This window comes from Pteropus alecto, unplaced genomic scaffold (assembly GCF_000325575.1).
Source record: "Pteropus alecto unplaced genomic scaffold, ASM32557v1 scaffold314, whole genome shotgun sequence".
Lineage (NCBI taxonomy): Eukaryota > Metazoa > Chordata > Mammalia > Chiroptera > Pteropodidae > Pteropus > Pteropus alecto.
In genome coordinates this window covers 135,096-145,171 of record NW_006435849.1, presented here as the reverse complement: position 1 = coordinate 145,171, position 10,076 = coordinate 135,096, and the positions used below count along the sequence as shown (strand labels likewise).

The 10,076-nt window shown below is 46.3% G+C and overlaps 1 pseudogene; it reads left to right on the top strand.

The window, feature by feature from the left end:
- Positions 1–5,693: 5,693 nt before the first annotated feature.
- Positions 5,694–5,810, top strand: LOC112479617 (annotated as a pseudogene).
- Positions 5,811–10,076: the final 4,266 nt, after the last annotated feature.

Genomic DNA, 10,076 nt, shown 5'->3' with positions numbered 1-10,076 from the left:
ACCTGTTGAGAAATCTTCCTTAAGAAGCTACAGGATGTGCCCCACCAAAACAAGAGCATCACCAAGAAAAAGGAAGAATTAAGATCTGAGACACGGGGGACCCGTCACAGGAGAGAAGTGAGGGGAATCCCCAGGGTGATGAAAATCTCAGTGTGCCAGCTGGGTATCAAGGTTAGAGATTAACCAGTCTAAATAGGACCACGTGACTCGGGGACTTGAGTCGAGGGCTGTCATCACCAGCGTGCCAACTGCCATTGTATCATTCTGTTTTGTTTTGATTTTTAATCTTGAGACAATGGCTGGGTGAAGGTGAACCACATTCCTGTCTGTACTTGACTTGTCTTGACCATGATGGAGATCTTGTTCTCCCTCCGTGACTGGCTGCTGGATCCACTGAGGATGCTCTCTTCTCTCCCCATAAATGTGCTGCGTGGCTCCCACTTGTCAGAGGCTAGGGAGTTCTCAGAAGCAGAACGCACAGAGCTGAACTCATTCTTGCCAGCCATGCAGAACGTGGCCCACTTTTCAGCCCTGACAGCTACCCTTATTTATGGTTAGCAATGTGCTTTCTAGGATTCACTCATGCCCTTGCCCACTGAACTCTCCAGAAGGGGTTTGCGTAGACTCTCGGGGAAGCTGACACCAGATGATGACCTGAATATGGGACAGCTCATCCTCCCCCAGGAGCCTCCACTTAAGAGTGGCCAATCTGCCCTTCACTTACACAGATAGGTGGTCCTTACTCTCTAATTCATTTTTGAAGACAGGTAAAATCCAAATAAAATCTGTAGTCTAAATAATAATATTGTACCAATATTGTACCAATAATATTGTACCAATATAGCTTAGTTTTGACAAATGTACCAGTTTCGTAAGATGCTAACATTGGAGGAAACTGAGTGAGGAGTATATTTGAGTTTTCTGTACTATTTTTGCAGTTTTTCTATAAATCTAAAATGATTCCAAAATAAAGAGGTTAAAAGGAAACCTCAGCCATTACATATAATAGTCACAAGGGACACGCAGGCAGTGTTAAGGCATTGATGATCGGGTTCTTTACCTAGATGGTGAGTGTAACTTCTCCTTTAAGCTGTACTTATCTGTTGTATGAAACAATACAATATTTGGGTAACATCTTACACAATGCCTGGTTGTAATCTACTACCACCGATGTCACTCCCAGCCAGAGTGAAGACACATGTCACAGGCATACAATTCTATGTTCTCAGGGGAAAATCCTACCCTCCAAAGCAACCAAACCCCTAAAGGCCATTCCACCCGGTAAGCATGTTTTGTGATTTTGTTGTACCTTCTCATAGCGTGAACATCTTTCTCATGGTGACTGTGACCCTAGATATAATAATATGTATTTATTAGATATCATGAATCCTATGTCAGCAAACCATGTTCAGTATCATTCTGTTCTTGTTCTCAGATTTTAACCTTGACTCAAGCGCAAACCCTCATTCAGGGATCAACTCCAGTGTCTGAGGGAAAACAAGCCTCTGTGTGGTGCCTCACTCAGAGCCAGGAACTTTATGCTTGCCTTTCCTCATCTGTGAACCGGGTATAATAAGATCCCTACCTCACAGCTTGTTATGGGTATGCGTAAAGCACTCAGAACGGTACCTGGCATCCACTGAGGGCTCTAGAAATGGTTTTTTTTTTTTTTAAACAAAATGAGTTTTTTTTTAACGGTCCTTTTAAATATCTACTTTTAACTCTTACATATTGAGTTAAAAACCTCCCCCACTTCTCAACACGACTCCAACAGAAAACAACGGTACAATAAATGGTTGGGTAAATACCGAATTAGAGCTCACATTCGTTGAGGATCTACTCTGTCCCAGGCCTCAATTCTGTATCTCATGAAGCCATCAATCCCACCCCATGGACAGACCTGAGGCCTGAAATCTACGAGGCGACGGCCAATGTCTCTGGGCAGAAGGATGAATTAGAGACAGTGGAGCCCAGTGGTTAAGGTCCTGGAGGCAGAGGGCCTCGGAGATGAATCCCATCTCTTAGGTAAGTGATCTTAGGTAAGTGAGCTCATTTCTCTGAGCCTCAGTTTCCTCTTTTAGAAAGTGAGGGTATGGGGAGTGTACGGAATCCACATAATCACACTCGTGGTACCTGATACATAGTGAGTGGCCAACCAGCTCTGGCCATGATTATGAGGGAGACTGAGTCTTCAGGGGGGCTGATCTGGGTCTGTCACAGGAAGCTTCCATATCCAAGACGGTGAGTCACCCTTCCTTCCTGCTATAACTTGAGGCAGAAGGGAATCCCCCAGGAGGTGAGCTGTGCCCTGGGGCATGCCCCTCACCTCCGGTGGCTCACGGGTCACCTGACATGTGACATCACGTGAAGTCAGGATGAAATCATGAAGCCCAGAGGTTGGAATGAGAGGAAATGGTTGTTTGCTTGTCTCTTCTTCCTAATCTCAAATTCTTGGACGCAGCACTCAGCTGGTTCCTTCTGAAGCTGTGGGGCCCTCAGGCGTGGGCACTGGCCGTGTAACCCCGGTTAGGAAGGTGGTATGGAAGTAAAGAGTGGGTTCATGCTTTCAATAATCATTGGGACTCATTCATGTATTCGATCATTTCACGGATCTTTATTGTCCACTTACATGCATCTGACAGAAAAGCTCCCGCCTTCCTGAAGCTGACAGTTCAGTGGGGGAGTTAGACAACGAATATCACAGACAAGTAAATGTTATAGTTTGTTAAGAGGTGATGCGTGCCTCGTGAAAAGACTGGACAGGGTAAGTTTAGGGCGGGGGTCAGCAAAGCGTAGCCACAGGCCAAGTCCAGGTCGCCATTTGTTTTTGTTTTTGTACAAGCTAAGAATAGATTTTACATTTTTTAAAATTTTATTTTATTATCAGTTTCAAGTATGCAGTACATCGGTTAGACATGTATCTAGTTTATAAAACGATCGCCCTGATTGTTCTTTCTCTCCTCTGGCTCTCTACCTGGTCATTACATTTTTCAGTGGTCGGGAAATGAAGAGAAAAAGATTTCATGATATGTAAAATTTACATAAAATTCACATTTCAGTGTTCATAAATACAGTTTTCTTGGAACACGGCCAGGCTTATTGGGGTACATACTGTCTGTGGCCGCTTTGTATTATAACCACAGAGCTGAGTAGCTGTGACAGAGACCATGTAGCCCATAAAGCCTAAACTATTGAATATCTTGCCCTTCCCAGAAAAAGTCTGCAGTCCTCTGGCTCGGGGAATTGGGAGTGGTATATGGAGGTGGATTGTGATTTTATATTAGAAAGTCAAGGACAGACTCACTGAGAACATGACATTTGGGTACAGCCTGAAGGAGGGTGGGAGGGAGCTATGCGGGCATTGGGAGAAGAATGTCCCAGGTAGAGGGAACGGCCAGTGCAAAGACCCTGAGGTAGGCACGTGTCCGCCGTGTTCGGGGGACAGTGCAGAAGCCCCTGTGCTGGAGCCAAGCAGGGAGTTGAGTAGTGGGAGACGAGGCAGAATGGTGACAGGGGCGGGTCGTGGGGGGCGTGGGCCAAGGGGAGGACTCTGGCAAATTTTACCCTGAGGGACATGGAGCCACTGAGGGCTCTGGGCAGGGGAGGGCCATGATCTGAATTGTGTTAACAGGGCCCACCGGTTGCATGTGGGGAAAAGACTTTGGGGGCAGGACAGAAGCAGGGAGACTAGGGAGGGGGCTGTGGAGATAGTCCAGGAGGGAGATGATGGGCAGAGGCTGGGGAGAGAGGGCAGCGGGCAGATTCTGGATAGATTTGAAGGTGGAGATGAGAGTATTTCTCGATAGATAATGTCCCAACTGGGGAAAAGTCTTGCCTAAAAGTCTTCATTCACGTCCCAGGCTTTCAAATTAGACACACCAAGGTTCTCACCCCAGCTTGGCTACATTCCAGCTGTGTGATCTTAGCTCAGTTGCTCAATCTCTCTCAGCCTCAGTTTCCCCATCTATAAAATGAGGTTAATAACTGGGATGTAATATCAATGGGATCATTCATGCAAAACCCTCAGAATGGGGCTCGGCACATGAGGAGTGCTCCCTACAAGGCAGCTGTGATAATGAGGATCATTCCCCAGGAAAGACCCCAACACCTGTCGGCCCAGGTCACCGTCCCTGAGGCGTATGCCACCCTCCCTGAAGGGAGCTGTCCCTCTGCCATTCACATCCTCTGCTCCTATATTCTTCCTCTGCTCCCCACCGAGTCAGGGGTCTGGAAGCCACACAGTGACATGCTAAGCCTTGCTTAGCCTCAGGTTCCACATCTGTAAAATGGGCTTTGTGAAGTTTGCATTACAGATCGCCCGGGCCATCAGATGAACCGTCTCACATTCAGGGTGCCTGGCACACATCAGGTGCTCAGAAATCAGTAGCTTCTCTGTTTTACCACAGCCATCAACAACAGCAGCTGCATGGATCTCCTCAAGTATTTGCCTCAACCTTCTACTATAAAAATTTTCAAACACACAGGAAAATTAAAAGAATTTTACAAGGAGCACACGTATATACCAACACCTGGATTCTGCCATTAGCATTTTACTATTCCTGTTTTAGCCACACATCTGTTGAGTCCTCTGATGGATATCAGTCCATTTTATTTTTTTATGATGAATTTCAAAATCCCGAAATATTTTTATTAAGATTTTGGAGGACTCGGTTTACATCAAGCAGTATTTTTAGCACTGTTTTTAGTTTATTACATCCATTCACTCATCTAATTCTCATAGCCACTCTCTAAAACATATCAAGTATGCAGTATGGTATATTATCCCCATTTTACAGATGAGAAAATTGAGGCACAGAGAGGCAAAGGACTCATAACTACTAAAGGCTGGAGTTGGATTTGAACTCGGGCCACCTGGCTCCAAAGTCCTGGCTTTTACCTATTAAGGTTACCTTTCTTGGCAGAATGGGCAAAGTATGTCACACAATACGATATCACGCAGCCAAAGTAGAATAATATTTAGAAGAGTCTAGTAAAAATAATGATGGTATGATCATGACTCAATGCTGAGTCTGTGTCTAAGAAAAACATGCTTGAAGGGGGCCACCCACGGTTACCAGAGGTAGTTTAGGGGTAAATGGACACTGAGTGATTAAATGAAATGCTTTGTGATTAATTGCAGCTGCAACTAAATTGAGCTCTTTCTTTGTGCCCTATCCCATGTTACCAGCTTCACATACTGTATCTTTTCAGGCACTTGTGAGGTAGGTACTGCGATGCCAGTTTTATTAGGATACTGAAGCTAAGTGAAAGGCAGGACTCACCCAAGCTTACCCAGCCAAGAAGTGGCAGAACCAGGATTCGGATCCAGGCTTGTCAGTTCCCTGAACCATTAAACCTCTCTGGGTCTTTTTATTTTCTTATTTTTTAGTAATAAGATATGACTTTCATAATGGAAAAATACTTTTAAAAAATTTTCTTAAGAAAGTAGACTCATTTATCTTTATTTTACTAGCTACGTGTATTTGATAAAAATTAAAACCCTACCTCACACCACACACAAAATCAGTTCCAGATAGACTGCCAACTTAAATGTAAAATAATAATGTTTTGGGAAAATAACGTAAAAGAATATCAGCATGTTTGGAGGTCTGGAAATATTTCTTAACTAAGTTATAAAAGTGATTCTCCATTAGAGAAAGATTGAAAAATTGGACTAAAGACCATTAAAAAATGCCATCGAATGCCACCTTGAATGTGCCCTATCTCGTCTGATCTCAGAAGCTAAGCAGGGTCGGGCCTGGTTAGTACCTGGATGGGAGACCACCTAGGAATACCAGGTACTGTAGGCGTTAAAAAAAAAAAAATGCCATCGAGAGAGTGAAAAGGCAAGCCACAGAGTAGATGTTTATTGTACGTGCAACCGACAAATGGCTGGTGCCTGGAGCATATGAAGAATAAATCCACTTTAAAAACGGAAACCCCATCAGAAAATCAGGCAAGACGCTTGAATAAGCACATCATTGAAAAGGATATCCCAAAGGCCAACACGCAAATGAAAAGGTGTTCAATTTTATTACTCATCAGGGAAATGCAAATTAAAACCATTGCCACTACACATCCACCAGAATGGCTTAAAATAAAACTCCTGACATGTCAAGTATTGGTGAGGATGTGGAGCAATGAAAAAGTCCCAACTTGGCTGGTGGGAGGAGAAGAGATTGTTACGACTACTTCGTAAAACTCTTTGTAGCGGTTAGCACGCCTGCCTTACATGCAGAAGGTCCTGAGTTCAAGCCCAGTAGAGCCACAGTCCACAGTCTATGGCCATGCCACCCTGAACAAGCCAGATGTCTGATCTCGAAAGTTAAGCAGGATCGGCCTGGTCAGTACGTGGATGGGAGACCATCTATCTAGGAAGTACGTTAGGCATTAATAATATTAAAATATTAAAATAAAGATAAAAAACTCTTTGGTACTATCTACTAAAGATAAACTTATATTTATATACACACCCTATGACCCAGTCTTCTACTCCTGGCTTCTGGCCCAAAAGAAATGTGTATATATGTTCCGATTATGTAGTGAATATACTAGAATAAAATATGTACTAGAATGTTAGCAGCAATACTATTTGCAAGAGCTAAAAAAAAAAAAGGAAACAACTAAAATTTCCATCGACGGTGAAAATCTACATCAACGATGTACACGAATTTACATTGGTATGTAAATAAATTATGGTGTATTCCCACCATGGACTACTACTTGGCAATGGGAAGGAATGGACTGTGCTTCTATGCCCACCCTGGCTGAATTTCACAATCACAATATTGAGAGAAAGAAGCCAGGCACAGGAGTTCATACTGCACAATTCTGCTCACATTTTACAGAGAAAAGGCAAACTGAAACTCCTGTATGCAGGGAGGCATACTTCAACCTAAGTCAGGGAAAAGTCAGGAGGCAGGAGGGGCCTGGGAAAGCTGGTAAGATCTGTTTCTTCACTCGGGCAGTGGTGACAAAGCGTGTTCCCTTGGTCATAATTCATTAAGTGGAACATTTATGTTTCAGGTACTTGTCTGGATGGTTGTCATATTTCACAATAAAAAAAGGTTTAAATAATGTAAAAATGACTTAGGAAAGTAGGTTCACTATAGCTTTATTTTACAAACTGGACAGACTAGATATCTTAGGTACAATAAATAATTGGAAGGAATGTGTGTGGTATTGACTCCGTGCCAGGCACTGTTCTGAGATGTTTGCAGCTCTTTCCTTATTCAATCCTCACAGCGTCTTTGAAGTAGTCTATTATCTGCATTTAACAGACGTGGAAACTGAGGCATAATGAGGAACACTCGAGCTACATCTACACTCTGGTCCGAGAGCAGATGCTCTGTTCACCACCACAGAAGTCATCTCTCTAAGGACTGGGCTAAGAAATAGGGAAGTGGAGTATATTTCTCAAAACAAAGGTATCTAAAAAGAGAAATTAGAAATAGTTCCATGGCTGATCCGAGGGTAGGGAAGGGTCATAAGTGAGCTATGAGCCCTTATCCATTACATCGGGAGCAACAGGCACATATCCAGGGGGGCCCCTTAACCTGAACTGGCAGATGGAATTCGGAGCCTGTGTGAATTTGGATGGGAAAAATGACACCTCTTCGCTTTTGCTGTCTTTTAAGTCTGCAGTCCTCAAACCCTGTGAGTCCCCAAGACCTTTTTCGGGGGTTAATGAGGTCAAAACTAATAATACTAAGTTGTGTTTGTTTTTTTCCTTCTCTAAAGGCTACCTGACCTGTGATATCATTGCTCTGTATGCACTTGTATTCTTGTGTTTTAAAAACGTCTCAATTTTATTTATATTTTATTTTAAAGATCATTTTAAATTATAATCGACATGCGGTATCACATTAGTTTCAGGTATACAACATAGTTCTGTTTTATTTCTTTACTTAGTCAATATTAATAGAACCCGCATATACAAAAGCTCAATAATTTTTAAGTTTACGAACTGCTGATGTAATTGAAATCTTGCGTGTCCTTCTGTCACCGGTTGGGGGAAGTATAGGGGAAGGGGGTTGGGGCAGAGGAGGGGTGGGGAACGGACCACAGGAGCCTAGCGGACTCTGGCTTTGATGAGGAGAAATCACAGATGTTCTCAACTCCCATTACAGACACTGCGGCATTCTCAAACACCTTCTACACACTCATCAGAATTTCTAAATTACCATAATGTTGGAACCTGCCACTAGATCTCGAAGTAATGCATTAAGAAAGACGCACATATATTACCGTATCACATATTTGTTTTTAAAATATTTGTATACCTGCAATTAAGACTTTTCTTGTTGCCCCAGGAACTCCCGCATACTTTGTGGGAAGCCACTCACAACCCTCCAACAGTTCACAGAGGTTTACAAATTCTCACTTGCTCCCTCTTAGACTCCAGGGCAATTTCTGGAGTTCATGCATTAATATAGTAATAAAAACAACAGCTGATTCTTATCCAGCCCTTACTCTGAGCCAGGCTGTGTTCTCAGCACGAAATTTCATGTGTCAACTTGCTTAATCCTCACAACAGCCCACAGGGTACGTATCATTATCATCCTCATTTTACGGGTAAAGAAGACTCCAAAGCCCAGCGAGGTCGAGTAACCCGCCGGGGGCGCACAGCTCGGAAGCTGCACGGTCGTTCCGGGAATTTTGATTCTGTGTTTTCAGCTTCCCCTGGGGTCTCGGTAGGAATCCATAGGCTGAGCTCGGAGAGGGAGGAAGGCGGAAGGAATTGAGAGGAAGATGAAGCCGGAGCGACGGGAAAGAAAGAGGGATCCCCCGGGTCGCAGGCGCTGGTGCCAGCACACCCGGGCACCGCGGGGCCGGGCAAGGGCCAGGGGTGGGCCGGGTGTCCGTACCCTGGCTCTGCAGCTGCGGGGTGGAGCGCCTGGGGGACAAACGCAGCCTTACCTGTCCTGGCGCTCACCTGATGGCCAGCTTGGAGGTGGCGGCGGCGTACCAAACTTTCCTGGGTCCCCCTTTCCACGCCCCGCCCTGGGGATGGAGGGGTGGGCGAGTGGGCGTGGGGCGCCCAGGACCGGCCGGACCTGTGGGACCCGGGGCCCGTCACCTGGAGAAGGCAGGCTCTTCCGGGGCTGGGACGGCTGTGGGCGGCGGGATGCCTCGGTATCTGAAAACTCATAAATACCGCAGCGGCACTGGTGGCCGGAGACGCGCGCGCGGGCAGGTGGTGTCCCCGAGGGTGAGCCGGGGACCGGGAGGGCGCCCCCCACCCCAGCGCCCGGCCTCTGGGCTGACGGCCGCGCCCGACTTTGCCCCCGCGGGTCCTCGGGGAGCTGGAGATCGAACTGGAGCGGGCGGGGCAGGGCTGGGGAGATGGGGGATGGGTACGCATGTGCAGAGCTGGGCCAGACTGGTGGAGATGGGGTCGGGGGTCCGGGTCACACAGGGGGGCTGGAATGCTGGGGATGGGGCAGAGGGGAAGGGACCGCTACCGGTAGGATGGAATTCTGGGAGATCTAGGGTTGGAGTGAATTGAGGTCACTAAGACCAAAACAGAAGGCTGGAGGATGGAGTAGAGTGATGAGGTCCCTGAGCGCAGGGCGGAATGTTCGGGACACAGGGAATCAGGTAGCAGAAACTGGGGTTACTGAAAGCGGGATGGAACGCTGGGGGTGAGGTTGCCAAAAGCAACTCCCGACAGTGCGCCCCCAAAGCACTCGTGCTGAGAGCCAGTTGCGTTAAGAGCCCGCGCTCCGGAGCCCCGTCTCACGGGCTCCGAACTCCATCACACCCGAGCTGTGCAGCTGAATCACTCGGTTGCTCATTTTCCTACTCTGTGATACGGAGCTGCTAATCACAGTGGCAGCACACGGAAGAATGCTGTGAGGCTCCCGTGAGTTAATCTATGCAAAGCGCTTAGCACGCAGTGAGGCTCAGAGAGCGTTGGCTGCTCTGTAGTGATTATTATTTTTGTTTGCTCTCCAGCATCTGGATATCCACCCCCTTGAAGACCTTCCTACCATCCTGCCTCCCTCTCGGCGACCCTGCCCGATCCCCCTCCAGCGTCCCAGCTCCTCCTACTGTCCCTGAAGGACTCTGATCTC